This window comes from Dipodomys spectabilis, unplaced genomic scaffold (genome assembly GCF_019054845.1).
Source record: "Dipodomys spectabilis isolate Male_0828 unplaced genomic scaffold, ASM1905484v1 ptg000018l, whole genome shotgun sequence".
In the NCBI taxonomy this organism is placed as follows: domain Eukaryota; kingdom Metazoa; phylum Chordata; class Mammalia; order Rodentia; family Heteromyidae; genus Dipodomys; species Dipodomys spectabilis.
The window spans coordinates 6,648,628-6,666,985 of NW_024870695.1; the positions used below are offsets into that span (position 1 = coordinate 6,648,628).

The 18,358-nt window shown below is 38.4% G+C and overlaps 1 non-coding gene across 1 annotated transcript; it reads left to right on the plus strand.

The window, feature by feature from the left end:
• The first annotated feature begins 4,683 nt into the window (after positions 1–4,683).
• On the plus strand, positions 4,684–4,790 carry LOC122103626. Its single transcript, XR_006146800.1, has one exon. It is a non-coding gene; the product is annotated as a U6 spliceosomal RNA (small nuclear RNA).
• Positions 4,791–18,358: the final 13,568 nt, after the last annotated feature.

Genomic DNA, 18,358 nt, shown 5'->3' on the forward strand with positions numbered 1-18,358 from the left:
ACCATAGTGAAGTGCTATTGCTGGACTGAGTATAGAACTAACCTTCATTATTGCCCCAAATTAAATCTTCTGTATCAGAGCATTTGCTCCATTAAGTTGCTTGCCAGATTTATAATCAATAAGAGTTACTCCAGATATGAAAGTATCTCAGCACCAGCCCTGTAATCTACAAAGTAGAGTTTACTATCTAAATTGTATAAAAATGGTACTAAAATGTGAAGTTTCATCAAGTGTCAGTGGCTCATGCCTGTAATCCTAGCTACTCAGGAGGCTGAAATCTGAGGATCACAGTTCAAAGCCAGCCCAGGCAGGAAAGTCTGTGAGACTCTTATCTCAATAAACCACTCAGAAAGAACCCAGGCCTAGAATTCAAGCCCCACTTCTGACCAAAAACAAAAAAATGTGAAGTTTCCTTTTTAAAATATAAAATTTGCCTTTCCACATTTTCCAATTGAGATGAAAACAGGATAGAATTCTGCATTAAATAACAAAGAAATTGCTGAATTTTGTTTTGCCTCAAGATATACCTTTTATATACTTTTCCAATTTCTATTATCATCTTTATTAATAAAATTCTGTTTTACAGATGATGGAACAGTTGACCTGGGTATGGTACTGGATGAAGGGGCTATTTTTACAGGTAGGTTATATTTTTACTAACTTATATTGAGTATCTACTATATCCTAACTATGGAGCAAAAAAAACTAAACTTCTAGAAGGTTTATGTTATTGGGTCTTATGTAATGGGGAGAAATTGGTGCCATGTTATAAAAAATATTAAAATAAAAAGGAACCTGGGCACCAGTGGCTCATGCCTGTAACCCTAACTATTCAGGAGCCTGAGATCTGAAGACTGTAGTTCAGAACCAGCACTGGCAGGAAAGTCTGTGAGATTCTTACCTCCAATTAACCAGCAAAAAGCCAGATGTGAAAGTGTGGCTCAGGAGGTAGACTGCTAGTCCTGAGCAAAAATAAAGCGCTAAGGAAAAGTGCCCAAGCCCTGTCTCCAAGTCCCAGTATCTAAACAGAACAAAACTAAAAATATGAAACTAACACATAAATGAAATGGTCGCTGGTACCAGAAGAACTGCAAAATGATTTCTTAGAGTGGCATACACAAAATCCATGAGCTGATCCTTACCACACAGAGTAAATGGACAAGAAAAATGTATGAAAAGGTCAAGATGGGAAGCAATGTGGAAATTGATGAAGAAGAAATAGTCCTGAAGCATGAAACCAGAGTTGTACTCTGATGTGAACTAGCATGATTCTGGTAAGGAATAAACTTCAAAAAGTGGAGAAGGGGGAATGTAGATGGGCTGGCCTCTATCCTCAGAAGCTGTAAACATTCCTTTATATGTCAAGTGACTGGGGATATGATTAGGGATCCTGAGGAGGGAAGATTACCCTAACCTTTCCAGATTGGTTGTAAATATAATCCCAAGTATCCTTAAAAGAGAGAGGCAGGGAGAGAGATAGAATGACAGAAAGAGCAAAAGACAATGGAACAAATGAAAGATGATGCACTTATTGGCTTGGAAGATGCAAGAAGGTGTATAAGCTAAAAGTAGAAAAGCAATCGACTGGATGCTCCTGGAGCTTTCTGAAGGAAACCCTGCTAATTCTTTGACTTCTACCCAATGAATTTAGACTTCTAAGGCCCCAAACTATAGGAGAAAAAAATCTGTATTGTTTTAAGCTACCAAGTAAGTATATGGTAATTTATTATAACAACAGGGAACTAATCCAGGGAACAAATCATGGAGGGCCTTGAATACCAAATGAAGAAGTATGAGTTTTATACTGTGTAGAGTGCAAAGTCATTCTAAGATTGTAAGCAGGAGACTGTTGTGATAGATTTACAAACTAGGATGAATAGTATAGCAGCTATATGGCTATGTAGAGGATGTATGTATGCAAGAGCAGAGTTAGGAACAGCAGTTATGAAGCAAGTCCTAATTGTCCACACAAAGAAAACAATAGAGAATGAAATTATGATCTTGGGGTGTGTTTTAATCAAAAAGCTTATCTTTGCGATAGTTTGCATTTCTGTCAAGTTTACTTCATTAACATTTAATCCACAAATGATGCTACAGTCATTTTTCACATCATCATTCTTCAAATTTTAAGCAATTCCCATTTCTTGCTTTTTCAAGGTAAGAAGATTGATACTGATAACATGGAAGATTTTCTGGAAAACATAGGGATAACACTCAAAGAAGATAAAATCATACAACTGCTAAATAATCTGCCAACTGATGGTGAGCATTTAAAAATAACTATGGTAACCTTCAAGAGAGACTCAACATAGGAAACTCTGGGACTAATACTCCATGTTTAAAGACATTTTATGCCCCATCACCAATATGGTTCAGAACAGAAAATAAAACTATTAGTATCTAGAGTAAAATATGTAAAAGTCTGCTTTTTAAATTATGTGCTTATGCTACTTTAAATATCTGCATTATTGCCTGAGGCTTGAACTTTCTTTTACAGCCAAAGGAAGGGTCTATAAGAACAGACTGATGAAGGAACTGGAAAGTCTCAAAGGTGAATGAAAAGCTTAATGTTTCTTTTCTCTGCAGGTAAAACAGGTCCTTAAGCTGTGCTGTCATTTTCACAAACTCTACTTCAGAGTTTTCAGATTGTTAATCTTGCTGTCCCCACTACCTAATTCAATTTTTATTCTTACATGATTTTAGGGCACACTACACTCAGCAATGTACTGGTTAATTACAATAGACCCACAATTTAATTACAGTAGACCCAAAAAGCAGTGATTCCAAGATAAGGTTGTACATTAGAATTGTCACTTTTTAGCATTCAGAATACTAGACACATTTCAAATCATACTGATGTTGAATTTCTAGACTTAGTAACTAGAAAGGTTTTTAACTATTTACAACAATGAAAAATGGAAACAATCTAAATGTGATCAGCTTATGAATAGAAAAATAATATAGTATGTATACAGAATAGAATACTATTTAGCCATAAAAATGAATGAAATTCTATCATTTAAAACAACAGAAATGAAGCTGAAAAGCATTATGTCAACTGAAATAAAGGTGCCAAAAGGTAAATACTACAGAATCTGTCTTATGTGTGAATCTAAAAAAGTTGATCTCATAGAGTTGAAAGTAGAATGCTGGTTTCAGAGGCAAGGGAAAGGGAGAGAAGGAAGAATGAGGAAAAGTTGGTCAATTTGTACTAAGTCACAATTAGATAGGAACAAGTAGATCTGATGTGCTATTGTACATTGCGTAAGTATAAATAATAGTCATAAATTGTACATGCCAAAAAGCTGTTGTTTGCATTTTGACTTTGTGGCTGTACTGGGTTTTGAACTTAGGGCCTTATGCTTGCCAGGCAAGTATTTTACCAATTGAGTCACACCACTAACATCAAGTTGTATGTTTCAGAAAGTCTAGAAAAAAAACTATTTTGAAAGTTCAAACCATAGAGATGGCAAATGTTTGAAGAGATATGTTTAACCTGACTTAAATATTACAAAATGAGAGTTTAGAGGCATGGGTCAGTTGGAAGAGTGATAGCCAAAGAGCAAAACACTAGATACTGAGTTTGATTCCCAGTCTCTCAAGAACAACAACAAAATTACAAAATGTATACATGCATCAAAATATTATACTACCCCATTAATATGTACAATATTATGTTTATGTATCAATTTAAAAAATAAATTTGATTTTAAATGTTTCCTAGGTGATTATGATGGAGTAAATTCATGGACCTTGTTCCTTTCTCTCCATTAATTTAGCAATCTTTAAATTCTATTATGTATGGACGTTTATAAAAGGCTTATCTCAGTCTTTGCCATGACTTATTAGAAACCTCAAACTTCTTATGAAGAGTAATTTAGGAATTCCAAATTCCTAAAGTTTAAAAGTTACACCCCAAACCATGTTTATATTCCAAACCATGTTTACTTTAATAGCTAAATTCTTCTTTGTTTTTCATTCTCTATATAGTATTGGTGCTTAGAAATAATAATGTGTATCATTACAGACATTGCTCACATCCATTCCCTTCTTTCCTCAGGGATAAAGGTGTCTTTAGATAAAGTGGAAATTTTCGTTAAAAATATGGGAATTAACCTCAAGGAGAAAGAAATCAAGGCACTGAAGAGCCATCTACCTCTTGACAGTGAGAGTTTTGAAAATATATGTAATCCCTAGTAAAACTCTAGATATGACAGGAAATAAGAACAACAATGGACAAATGGGAATGCCTTAAATTAAGAAGGTTCTAATACATCTGTTACCAGAATCAGTAGATAAACTACAGAAGAAAATCTTGGCTAGGTATTCATTTGATAAAGGATTAATGTTCAGAATATATAAACAGCTTTAAAAAAAAAAACTAAACACCAAAAGAATAAGTAATCCAGTAAATGGGCAAGTGAATTGGACAGACGATTCTCAGAAGTAATAGAAATGCCTAATAAATACATGAAGAAATGTTCAACATCCTTAATAAAGAAATCAAATCAAAATGACACTGAAATGACATTTCACCCTAGTCATCTTAAAACAACCAAAAAAAAAAAATGCTGGTGAGGATGCTGGTTAAAAGAAAAAAAAAAACCCATACACAGTGGTAATGTACATTAGTGCAGCCACTGTGGAAATCAGAAAGGAGGTTCATTTAAAACAAACAAACATGTGTCCGCTTTGGCAACACATATACTAAAATTGGAACAATATAGAGAGGATTAGCATGGCCCCTGTGCAAGGATGACACACAAATTCATGAAGCATTCCATATAAAACCAACAAACAAAAAAAAACTAATGCGGGCACTAGTGGCTCATACCTATAATCCTAGCTAGCTACTCAGGAGGCTGGGAGCTGAGGATCACAGTTCAAAACCAGCCCAGGCAGGAAAGTCCATGAAACTCTTATCTCCAATTAACCATCAGAAAACCAGAAGTAGAGCTGTGGCTCAAAGTGGTACAGCACTAGCCTTGATCAGAAGTGCTCAAGCCCCATGACTGAGAAAAAGAAAACTAAAAATAGAACTACCTTATGACCCTGTCATAACTTCTGGGCATATATCCAAAGGAGTAAAGTCAACCCAACAGAGAGATACTTGCATTCTCATGTTTATTGCAGCACTATTCATAGTAGTCAAACTGTGAAATCAGCTTAGGTGCCCAAAAAATGACAAATGGATAAATAAAATATAGTGTAGATATACAGTGGAGTATAATTTATCCATAAATAAGAATGGAATTATGTTATTTAAGGTAGAACGGTTAGAACTGGAGATCAGTCTGTTGAGTTAGATAAGCAAAGCTTAAAAAACCAAACACTGGCCAGGCGCTGGTGGCTCACACCTGTAATCCTAGCTACTCAGGAGGCTGAGATCTGAGGATTGTGGTTCAAAGCTAGCCCAGGCAGGAAAGTGCATGAGACTCTTATTGCCAATAAACCACTAGGATTACAGGCATGAGCCGCTGGCACCTAGCTTGAAGAAACTTTTAAGTCCATATTTTGTATGAAAATGTTATTCCACTGAGAATGGTCACTGAAAAATAAGTTCTTTCATTGTAAGTGAACTTTAACCAATACATCAACATTGATAATTATCGTGTTGGCAACCCAAGAGTGGCCAGACATGTACACTATTGCACTGATCTTTGAGCAGATCACATGACATACATGTGACTATAAACCAAAAGGTGAATGGCATCAACAAAATAGAAGAAATGTACTTCTTCAGCAAAATTTTTTAATTCTCTAAAACATTTCCAACCTCTGAAAAGACTAGCTTAACAGGTAATAGGTTTTCCTGAAGGAATGGGAGAAGTTAAAACTGTGTTCTTATGTTGCGTTTATTAAGGACATTATAGTCGAGCATAGTTACCTATTAATGAGGGTATGGCATGAAAAAAATAAAATTCTCAGGAAATGTTTTCAAATGATTGAATTTTCAGTTTCTATTTCTGTCTTTCTTAAAGATAAGAAGAAGACTGGTTTCAATATGTTGATGGATGAACTTAAAAAGATTACAGGTGAGATGTTACAATGAGTATTATGCCACCTAAGGTTTATATTGAAATACATTTTTTACACGATAGTATTTCTTCCATTCATTCATTTAACAACTACTTATCCAGTATTTACTGACTGGCAAGCATTGTTCTAGATACTTAGGATACATTCATAAACAGAACAGATCACTGCTTTACGCAGCTCACATTCTGGTAGAGAAAACAAGCAATAAATCATAAATATATTATACAGCCATTGTAGAATATTTTAGGTAGATAATCAAACCTTCTTGAGAAGATGAAACGTGAGCCAACTCTTAAAGGAAGTAAAGATTTGGTCCTTGTAGGATTTCTAGACAAACAATGCTGAAGGCAAAGAGGACAAAGAAAAAAGACCCAAAGGCAAGAATGTGCTGGGACTATTCAAACACCAACAAAAGAAGGTCAGTATAGTTAAAAATGAGTGACTAGGAAAAAGTGAGAGACACCAGGCATCAGTGGCTCACATCTGTAGTCCTGGCTACTTTGAGACTGAGATTTGAAAATCATGTTTTGAAGCCAGCCCTGGCATGGTCTAGGAGACTCTGATCTCCAGTTAACCACCAAAAAAAAGCTGGAAGTGGAGCTGTGGTTCAATTAACAGAGTGCTAGAGTAAAACAAGCTCAGAGATAGTAAATAGGCCCTGAGTTCAAGCCCAAGACCCCTACCCCTCACATACACAAAGTCATAGGTCATGAGAAGAGTGGTGATTGGAGCAAAAAGAGCAGCCAGTGATCAAATTGGAAACCCAAGAGAATACGGAAGGATGTTTCCTTAGTTGGGTGTCCCCAGAAAAGGAATCTCAGGTCAAGGATTCATCATATAGTTTAATTGGAAAAGAGATGGTAAGAAAGTAGCCTGACTAGGGGCTAGGAAGGTGGCTCAGTGGTAGAGTGTTTGCCTTGCATGCATGAGGCTCTGGGTTCGATTCCTCAGCACCACATAAGCAAAAAGAAAAAAAAAGCCGGAAGTGTTGCTGTGGCTCAAGTGGTAGAGCGCTAGCCTTGAGCTGAAGAGCTGAGGGACAGCGCCCAGGCCCAGAAGTTCAAGCCCCATAACCGCTCCCCCCCCCCCCAAAAAAAGAAAGTAGCCTGACTAGAGTGAACGCAAAAGAATCTGAGGACCAGATTTAAAGCAGTGTCTGAGGAGTTTGATGCACAGGGGGCAAAGAAATAGAATGGGGACAGGGAGAAGACAAGCAAGGTAGTGACAGTGCCTGTGAAAAGCCTTCCTTGTTTAAAGAGCCAGAAGTAGTGGTGGACTGGAAGAAGACACAGGAGAGATATGAAGTAGTCACTGAGATGAACAGGGAAGTAAATGGACTAGCAAAGTATCCTGTGACTTCTCAGCCACAGAAAATATCCCCTGGAAGCTGTGGAAGCAGTCAGCATTGCTCCCTTCAGTCCCATTTCAGTAAACACAGGTGTACAGTTAGAGAGACTTCAATTTAACCCAGAATGGGTTTTCTGCCATATAAGCATAATGAAAAGCTAAACTGGAACAGTTAGACTCCTATCTTCTGCAAGTTCTAAATCCTTTGTCTCTTTCTTAGCTCACCACTGCTTCTAACTTTCTGCTTCTTTTGGGGAGTTCAATTATCAGTTTTCATTGCCATACCTCCTTCTTATTTTTTTTTCCAACAAAGGCCAATTCTTCTCTAAAAATGTCATTATTTCACACACATTCGTGAACCATTATTTAGCTGAATCTAAACTTGGCAGTTGTCATTATCTTAGAACTTGAATTTGGGGCTGGGAAGGTGGCTCAGTGGTAGAGTGCTTGCCTTGCATGCATGAGGCCCTGGATTCGATTCCTCAGCACTACATAAGCAAAAAGCCGGAAGTGGTACTGTGGCTCAAGTGATAGAGCGCTAGCCTTGAGCTAAAGAGCTGAGGGACAGCGCCCAGGCCCAGAGTTCAGGCCCCACGACCGGACCCCCCCCCCCCCCAAAAAAAAGAACTCAAATTTGATAGTGGTGTCAGAATGAGGATTGAAGTACTCTATGTGGGTGCCCTCTATTGGCAGGATTACCATGGGAGCAGATAGCACTGAACATTGAAAGAGACATTACTGCTCTCCCAAAACTTGCAATGTAATTATGTAATATAAACTCATCCAAGCTGACCTCACTCTGGTGGCTCATGCCTGTAATCCTAGCTACTCAGGATGATGATATCTGAGGATTGTGGTTCAAAGCCAGCCCAGGCAGGAAAATCCATGAATCTTATCTCTTCTTAATCACCAAAAAGCTACAAGTGGCATTGTGGCTGAAGTGGTAGGGTGCCAGCCTTGAATGAAAAAGCTAAAGGGACAGGGCCTAGACCTGAGTTCAAGCGCCAGTACTGGCACCAAAAATATAAATATAAATAAATTCATCCAAAGTAAAACAAATTGCAATTTTTATTTATCACTTTTAAACATGTCATAATTCAAGAAAAAGAAGAGGAAGGGATAGACAATAGATGGCCAGAGAAGAATAAGAAAAAAATAGAGTTAATATTACAGTAACTGAATTATTTATATTAGCCATGAAATAGCATCAAAATTCCTGAGAAATTACACAAGCCTTGCTGTACTTATTATATAATGTTGTTTTATAGTTATAAGAGACTCAATTTTTACTTTAGATTGAAAGAGAAATTTTTGGTTTATCTTTTTGGTTTTTGAGGTAGTTTCTCACTATGTAGTCCAAGCATGCCTCGAATTCATGATGCTCTCTGCCTCAGTTCCCCAAGTGCTGGTATTACAAGCATGTACCACCATGCCTGGGTTTAAAAAAAACAAACTACTAACTTTTTCCTTTACTCTGAAGAGCTAAACACTTTGAAAAGTATTACAAAGACATTACATGCATTTATATTCTTACCTAAGACTATTTCCTTCTTTCTAAAGGAGAGAAGATTCATGCTGCAGATGTGAAACGTGTTGTGGAAAATATGGGGATAGAGATCACAAATAAGGAATACAAAAAGCTGCTTAAAACTCTACCATTTTCTGGTAAGCACATCACTGATTCCTGAACATTTATTTATTCAATAAACATTTTTTTTCAAGATGAGATACAGGTATGGCCCTATCCTAAATATTGGAAGAGCAAGAACCATGTCCATTGCCCCGAGTTCTAGCTCTCTTAAAGAAAATTCAGAGGAGGATGCTCCCAAGGTTTTCTATTAGTACTTGAACCAGTTTTATATCAACTTAAAATTCATTTTAAAAGACCTAGTCCTAACTAGTATTGTTTTTTTTTTCCTTTCTTTTCTTTTCCTTCTCTTTTTCTGTCTTCCTTTATTTTCTCTTCTTTCCTTTTTGTTTCTTTTCTCCCTTGAGACAAGATATCACTGTGTAGCCCAGGCTAGCCTCTAACTTATCACAGTTCTCCTGCCTCCTCTTCCTGAGTACTGAAATTTCAGGCATGCACCATCCAGCTTCTAGCTAGCATTTCTAAAAATCTTTTTGTTTGTTTGTTTGTTGTTTAATAAGCTTTTTATTGTGAAAATACTGTACAGAGGGGTTACAGTTACATGAGCAAGGTAATGAGTACATTTCTTATCAAGCATTGTTGCCTCCTCCTTTGTTTTTCCCCCTACCATCCCTTCCCTCCCAACTCTACAACTACACTCCCCCCCCCCCCACTCCACCTAAATTGTAAAGTTTGTTTAGTTTTAGTTTAGAAAACAGGGACCTTGTCAAGGAAAAGTCCTATCATAAAACAAACAAGTTCTTTTTTAGCATATAGAAAACTAAGGCTTAAGGTATAACCTGGACAATAATAAAAGGGGCAGAAAAGATGAAGAAAGAAAAGATGAAGCCAGATTAGAGAGGAGAAAACAAGACAGTAGATGCCACTAAAAATAGCTTTGTGTGAAATTTATGTAATCACTTAATCTCAATCAAAACATTACTAAAAATTAAAATAGCTTTGTGTTCTATCCAGCAATAGTCTGCACTGAGTCTCCAAAATACCTTTTAATTGAGAATGAATTGTAATATGTTTCTAAATGTTTCTTTTAAGTATGAACATTAATTTTTATGACTTCAACATTTTAACTGTGTTTTATCTTACAGCTAATAAAAAAGTGTTTCGAAAAGACTTAGTGGATAGTTTGAAATCCTTCAGAGGTGAGTGAGAAAAGGGATACAGACAATAAAATTTGAGAATATTCTCAGGCTTTTCATCTAACAAACATCCAGGATCTCCTATGTACTAGCTATTTTAGGATAATCTGAAATATATAAAGTTAGCATATAGAAGAAAATAAGTATTACCTATAATTTCAAGTAATATTACCTTTTTAAAATTAGTTACCTTTGTTCTTTTTCTTATGTGTATTCATTCTTGTCTGAAGTATTCATTAAACTTACTGCTATTTTGTATATCCAACATTTAACCAAAAAATTCTAGTAGAAGAATTTCACTATGCCATTTAAAAATTCCTTGTAAACATCATTTTTAATGATCGTTTCATCTGATTTTAGCATCTCATTATAATTTAATCATTCTCTCATTAAACATTCAGTAGTCTCTAGAGTTTTGCTCTCTGTAGTTTTTATAGATAAGCTTTGGTCTAATTTTAAAATTATTTCTTTAGACACATTCTTTTGGCAAGAATTACTTTAGTTTTAACATGTTTAAGGCTTAAAATTCCAAAGCCTCTATTTAAAGATTTTGTTTTTTGGGCTGGGAAGGTGACTCAGTGGTAGAGTGCTTACCTTGCATGCCTGAGGCCCTGAGTTCAACTGCTCAGCACCACATAAGCAAAAAGAAAAAAGCCAGAAGTGGCACTGTGGCTCAAGTGGTAGAACGCTAGCCTTGAGCTGAAGAGCTGAGGGACAGCACCCAGGCCCAGAGTTCAGGCCCCATGACCGGACCCAAAAAAAAAAAAAAAAAGATTTTGTTTTTTCCCTTCCTCTCCCCAAATTAGACCAGCATCAAATACAGTGAAAATGGGTTATACCGTAGGGGAGGAACATACAAAGCAACAAAAAAAATTACATGGTACCTTATAAATATGTTAGAAACAATAGCAAGAAAGAAAAAACCACTTGTGTCCCTATCTTGGAGTTCATTTCACTTAACTTCATCTTATCTGGTCATATGTACATAGCTTTTGACCTTTTCTGCTTGTCCCAGATATATACTAGTTATTGCAAAAAAGGGAAATCATGGGACCTATGTTTCTTTGGGCCTGACTTACTTCACTTAATACAATTGTTTCCAAGTCTTTTCATTTCCACTCTTTCTGATGGAGGCATAGAATTCCATTGTGTGTGTGTTTGTGTGTGTGTGTGTGTATATATATATATCTATATATCTATATATAGATATATATATATATCACATTTTCTTGATCCATTCATTTACTGAGGGGCATCTGGGTTGGTTCTATATCTTAGCTATGAGTTTTTCATTTTTTAAGATCTTTATCTACTTTTTCTTATTTTATTTTAAAGGAGGGAAGGTTAATACCTATGACCTAAAGAATGTTCTACGAAACACTGGGTACAAACTTGAAACAAAAGAAATGAAGGACCTAGTGGCTCACTTACCAGTTACTGGTGAGTAGAAGCTACACTAAAAAGCATTCATATTCATGGGTATGTATACATGTGTGTATATTTATATACATATATTTATACACATATATATTTATAACATGGATCTAATACTATGGGACTCTTAACAAAGATGAGGGAAAGGGATGATGAAAAAAGAAAGATGGAGGGTGAGTAGTTTTGAATATATTGCAACTATGTACAAAGACAGCAAAAGGGACCTTAATGAAAGCTGTTGAGTTGGCACTGGTGGCTCATGCCTATAATCCTAGCTACTTTGGAGGCTGAGATCTGAGGATCATGGTTTGAACCCAGCTCCGGTAGGAAGTCTGAGACTCTTACCTCCAACTAACCACCAAAAAATGCTGCAAGTAGAGCTGTGGCTCAAGTGGTAAAGCACTAGCCTTGAGCAAAATGAACCTCAGAGACAGAGCTCAGGCCCTGAAAGTTCAAGCCCTAGGATGGACATAAGGGGGGAAAAAAGCTGTTGATATAGAGTTTTGGGCACCGGGGAAGAGAAAGCATAGTGAGAGTTATTCTGAGCACCAGCACTTTAAAAACAAGCAAAAAACAAAAAGAATAAAAACAAGGTTAAAACAATACACCATGCCTGAAATGGTGGTACATACCAGTAATTCCAGTGCTGGAGAGGCAGAAACATGAGGACTGAAAGTTTGAGGCCAGCCTGGGCTACCTGTCTCAAAAAAAAATACAGATAGATGGACAGACAGACAGACAAAACTGTGCCTCAGAGTATCCTTTAAATACAGAAATCCTAAAAGAATAGAATGAAAGAATAATTTGAGAGGTAAAGAATAAACAATAGGATATGGAAGAAAGGGATGCAAGAAGACTAGTAAGCAGGAAGAAAAGGTAGGAAGAGATAATAAAAAGATGTCTTTAAGAATGCAGACTATGCCGGGCGCTGGTGGCTCACACCTGTAATCCTAGTTACTCAGGAGGCTGAGATCTGAGGATCGCGGTTCAAAGCCAGCCCGGGCAGGAGAGACTGTGAGACTCCTATCTCCAATAAACCACCAGAAAACCAGAAGTGGCGCTGTAGCTCAAGTGGTAGAGCGCTCGCCTTGAGCTGAAGAGCTGAGGGACAGCGCCCAGGCCCAGAGTTCAAGCCCCACGGCCGACAAAAAAAAAAAAAAAAGAATGCAGACTATTTGCCAGGTAACAGTGGCTCATGCCTGCAATCCTAGCTACTCAGGAGGCTGAGATCTGAGGATCACAGTTCAGAAAATCCGTGAGACTCTCATCTCCAATAAAAACCACCAGAAAACCTGAAGTGGCACTGTGGTAGAGCACTAGACTTGAATTGAAGAGCTGAGGGACAGGGCCCAGGCATTCAAGCCCCATGACCAACAAAAAAAAAAAGAAACAAACAAAAAAGAATGTGTACTTTTTTTGGGGGGGGGGGGGGGAGTCCAGTCGTGGGGCCTGAACTCTGGCCCTGAGCACTGTCCCTCAGCTCTTAAGCTCAAGGCTAGCGCTCTACCACTTGAGCCACAGTACCACTTCTGGCTTTTTTCTTTTTGCTTATGTGGTGCTGAGGAATTGAACCCAGGGCCTCATGCATGCAAGGCAAGTGCTCTACCACTGAGCCAACTTCCCAGCCCAAGAATGTGTACTTTTAAATAGTATAACTGAGATAGTATTTGAGGTTGACTTGAAGCAATCAGACTGATGGAGAAGAGAATCTCTTCTGCCTTCATTTAACCACATTTAACTTTGAAGCTAACACTAAGATTAGGATCACCAAGAATCTTGACCAGCGAGAAAGGCTAATTTCAAATTTCTGAACTCTGTAGACTTGGAAGATTATCTTCCTGGGGCAGTGCCTCATTATTCAAGAACCAGGGTCCTCTACTTTTTAGTACATTTCTTTCCTGACTCATTCAACAAGTATTTACTGAGTACCAGAATCTAGGTAATATTGCTTTATCTACTTGGCAAATTTGGGGGCAAAGTACTTACTCGAAGAGGACATTATTTCTTAAGCACATACAGTAAAGTACACAATGGCCTCTGGTATACTTGGGTTGCCAATGCCATGATTTGCATGGAGATGGCAGCAGTTTAATCCCCACCAGTATAGATGTCAACCCAGCAAGAAAGGCAAAAGTAGTGGGTGACTCTAGAAATGGCCACACTCTGAGAGCTGCTGTTCCCCAGGGTGACACAGTACAGAAGAACTAGATCTGAAAAGGAGCAGACTGGCCTATAAGAACTTCAAACAAACAAAACACTCACTCTCAACATCCTCAAGGTTTTTAACAGTTAATAGCTTAGGGAAGGAAAAAAAGGAAGTCGTATTAATGGAATATATATATATATATATATATATATATATTTAAAGCTTAAATCTCTCCTGTATTACATATCCTGAGGGTTAGAAAAATAGTAGTAAATATTCTAGAGCAAAGTGTGAAAAATGCTGCAATTCTGCACACCATATTTTAAGAATTTTTTAAAAAAATCTGTCTTCATCTTTGAATTAAAATTCTGGTTTTTTTTTACAGAAGATAAAAGGGTTGACTTGGATATATTGATGGATGAAGCAAAATATTTTTCAGGTGAATGAGAATTCATGTAAGATATAAAATTAAGATCTTCATTTTATAGGGAATTGCCTTTGTATACACGCGCGCGTGTGTGTGAGCGCACATGCACAAGCACGCATGTGTGCATGCGGTACTGGGGCTTGAACTCAGGGCTGCATACTCTCACTTAGCTTTTTTACTCAAGGCTAGTGTTCTGCCACTTGAGGCACACCTCTACTTCTGGCTTTTTGCTAATGAATTGAAGGTTTGTCTGCCTTCACTGGCTTCGCACCTCAATCCTCAGATCTTAGCCTTCTGAGTAGCTAGGATTACAGATGTGAGCCATGCAACCAGAGACAACTGCTTTTTTTCTTTTTTTTTTCTTTTCTTTTTTTTTGTCAGTTGTGGAGCTTGAACACTGGGCTGGCACTGTCCCTGAACTCTTTTTGCTCGAGACTGGCACTCTACCACTTTGGTGGTTAATTGGTGATAAGTGTCTCACAGACTTTCCTGCTCCCCTGGCTTTGAACAAATCCTCAGATCTCAGCCTCCAGAGTAGCTAGGATTACAGGCATGAATTACTGGTGCCCCACAACCACTGCCTTTTAAAACATTTTTCCTTTGAGCAATCATTAAGTTTGCTCACTTACAATTTAAATTAGAAATAGAGTAAAAGTATGTGCACTCTCAAATATTTGAGTAATAGAATGTTCATTGGTGTTTAAAGAGCCAAAATATAAACACTGTTTCAAGGCAGCATCCTTTTGTTTTGTTTTGTTTTTGTCCTTTTACAATACTGAAAATCAAACCCAAGGCCTTGCTTATGCAAGGCACATACTCTCCCCTAAGCTAGGGTAAAGATTTTGCACAGGGAATATGGACACTATGAAGAGTCAGTCCCATAATTCAGGCTGTGATGTAGTAACAGATTTTCTTGCATGTAGAATTTTATAGATTGTATTTGCCATCTGTCTTCGTCTACTCGTGCTATATACTGGTCCATTTGCAGGGGAGTCTAGTGTCAAGGCACTTACACGTTCAGGGTCTGGTGATGGCTTCTTTGCTTCAATGGTGTCTTGAACACTGTACCCTTATACTGTGGACGGTAGAAAGGTAGAAAGGGAGGGGTTGGGCTACTGGTGTGTAAGACTCCTTTTATAGGTCCATAATCTCATGATTGAGGATCCCAGTGACCTTATCCTGTCCTAAAACCCTTACATCTTAATATTATTATACTGAGGACTGTTTCAACATGATTTGTTCTGAGAGGCAGTACTAGGATGTAAACTCAAGGTCTGATGTTTGCTAGACAAGAAGCTCTATACTTGAGCCATGCCATCAGCCTTGTTTGCTTCAGTTACTTTTCACATGAGGTCTTTCTTTTCACAGGTTCAGCCTCAAACCATAATCTCCTACCTATACTTCCTTATAGCTGGATTACAGGTCTCTAATACCACACCAGCTTCTTTTTTTATTAAATAAGTTTTTTATTGTTAAAATGCTGTACAGAGGAGGGGTTACAGTTACATGAGCGAGGTAATGAGTACATTTCTTATCAAGCATTGTTGTCTCCTCCTTTGTTTTTCTCCTACCATCCCTTCCCTCCCATCTCCACAACTACACTCCCCTCCACCCACCCACCCACACACTTCCTGACCAGCTTCTTTTTTGAGATAGGGTCTCACTAACTTTTTTTTGGAGGGTCAGCTAGACTCAAATCAGTATCCCTCTATCTCTACCTCCAAAGTAGTTGAGATTAAAGATTTTGCTGAGAACACAAACACTCAAACCACAGCATCATCATAAACCATTGGCTTTTATGCAGCCTCTATGTTAAGCCATGCTATATTAACTCATACACAGAATAGAAATGTCTGGATTAAACAATTCTCTTAAGACGCTGAATTTCAAAGTAACTCTGATTAGTGAGGTTGCCTTGTGTACTTGTACTTGTACTTTATTCTGCAGCTAGAAGTAGTACTGTATTTTGCTGGGTGTTAATAATCCATGCCTATATTTCTAACTGTTCATGAAACTGAAATCTGAAGGAGTAAGATTTGAAGCCAACTGGGCAGAAAAGTTTACTAAACTCATTTCCAAAATAACCATGAAAAAAGCAGTATTGGGGCTAGAAATGTGGCTTGGTAGAGTACTTGCCTAGCATGCATGAAGGCCTGGGTTCTATTCCTCAGTACCACATAAATAGAAAAGGCCGGAAGTGGTGTGGTGGCTCAAGTGGTAGAGTGCTAGTCTTGAGCAAAGCAGCTCAAGGACAGTGCCCAGGCCCTGAGTTCAAGCCCCAGGACTGGCAAAAAAAAAGCAGTACTGGAGGTATAGGTCAAGTGGTTGAGCGCCAGACAAGCAATGTGAAGCCCCTGAGTTTCAAAACCCAGCATCATCAAAAAATAAAATACTGCTGTACTTCATTCTACTTTCATAATTTGGAACAATTGCCTTAATATTGTCATCTGAAACGTTTCCTATTTACTCAAAGGAGAAAAGATTCATGTCAAAAACATAAAGAATATGCTGGAAAATTTGGGAATCAAGCTCACTGAACAGGAAGAGTATATGCTGTTAAAAAGTCTGTCCATCTGTAGTGAGTACTTGGCACCTTTCTGGTATTCAGGGAAACAGGGAGGTGGTGTGGGCTGCTGGGTGAGGAATGTAGAAAATCAAAGGAAAATGCCATTCTGGCATAAGAAGTCCTGTTCTTGTTGTTTGTTTTCATTAAGAAATGAGAAATCTCTCTCACTTTGTGTGCAGCCAGGGGCCCTTGCTTAAACATTGACAACACAGCTAAATTCTGGAGCCCTTTATGTATCTCACATCATCAGGCTCTCCCCTGGGAGCCTCCCATCTCACCACAATCCATTAGTTAAAAGATAAACACCTGAAAGCAGGGCACCAGTGGCTCATGCCTGAATCCTAGCTATTCAGGAGGCTGAGATCTGAGGATTGCAGTTCGAGGCCAGCCTGGGCACAAAAGTCTCCATGAGACTCTTATCTCCAATTAACCACTCAAAAGCTGGAAGTGGCCCTGTGGCTCAAGTGGTAGAATTCCTTGAGCACAAAGAGGCTCAGGGACAGTGCCCACGCCCTGAGTTCAAGCCCCACAACCAACAACAACAACAAAGTAAATACCTGAGAGCAGGGGCTGCTGGTATTATGTGCATTCTGATGTCAGCCTCAAAAGTTCTACTCTAGGGGCTGGGAATGTGGCTTAGTGGTAGAGTGCTTGCCTAGCATGCATGAAGCCCTGGGTTCAATTCCTCAGTACCACATAAACAGAAAAAGCCAGAAGTGGTGCTATGGCTCAAGTGGTAGGTTTGAGTAAAAGCAGCTCAGGGACAGTGCCCAGGCCCTGAGTTCAAGCCCCAGGACTGACAAATAAAAAAGGTTCTACTCTAGGTTCACCATAAAGACACTAGCATAGGTCCATTTCTCAGGTCCCCCACAAGACATCAACATCTATTCCCATTGTTCGTTCCCCCAACTGTCCCCAAGGCAAGAGCAAGCCTATAGGTTGTCAATGAGGCTATTGCTCCTCCAGGGCAATGAAAGCAGCATCCTACATAGCAAATACTCAACACTCATCCATAGTCTTCCCACACATCCATCACACAGTGGCCACTTACTGTGCCTGGCATTCTCTCAATAAGCAGTTATGAGAACTGAGGCTATCTGTGGGGGCAGAGGAGGAGAGTTCTGAGTATCAGGCCTTGTGCATGGTAAACAAGCACTCTACACTGCACCCTTGCAGCTTTCTTAGGACTTTGGTTCTGGACATAGAAAGGGGATGCCAGATGACTCTAACAGTGACTTCTACAGACATATACCAGGTACTGCTGATACTCCTGCCACAGGAAGAAGGCCTCTAGTGACTGATAGGACCCACAAGGATGGGTCAGGTTGGCAGATGTCTGCTCTTCTCTATTCCACTTCTGTTTTCACTTCCATCAATTAAGTTTACTTAACAAAATAATTTTAAAGATTTTTTATTAGTTTGGGTTAATAACTGGTTTTGATATCATCCCTTTATGGAATCTACCATTTGAGCTAAACATATGCATATCTTATGGTCCCAGAGCATAGGCAGAGAAGAGGAGACAGAGGGTGAAAGTTTAGTAACAGGAGAAAAGAGGAAGAGGCCAGGCATCAGTGGCTCATGTCTGTAATCCTAGCTACTCAGGAGGCTGAGA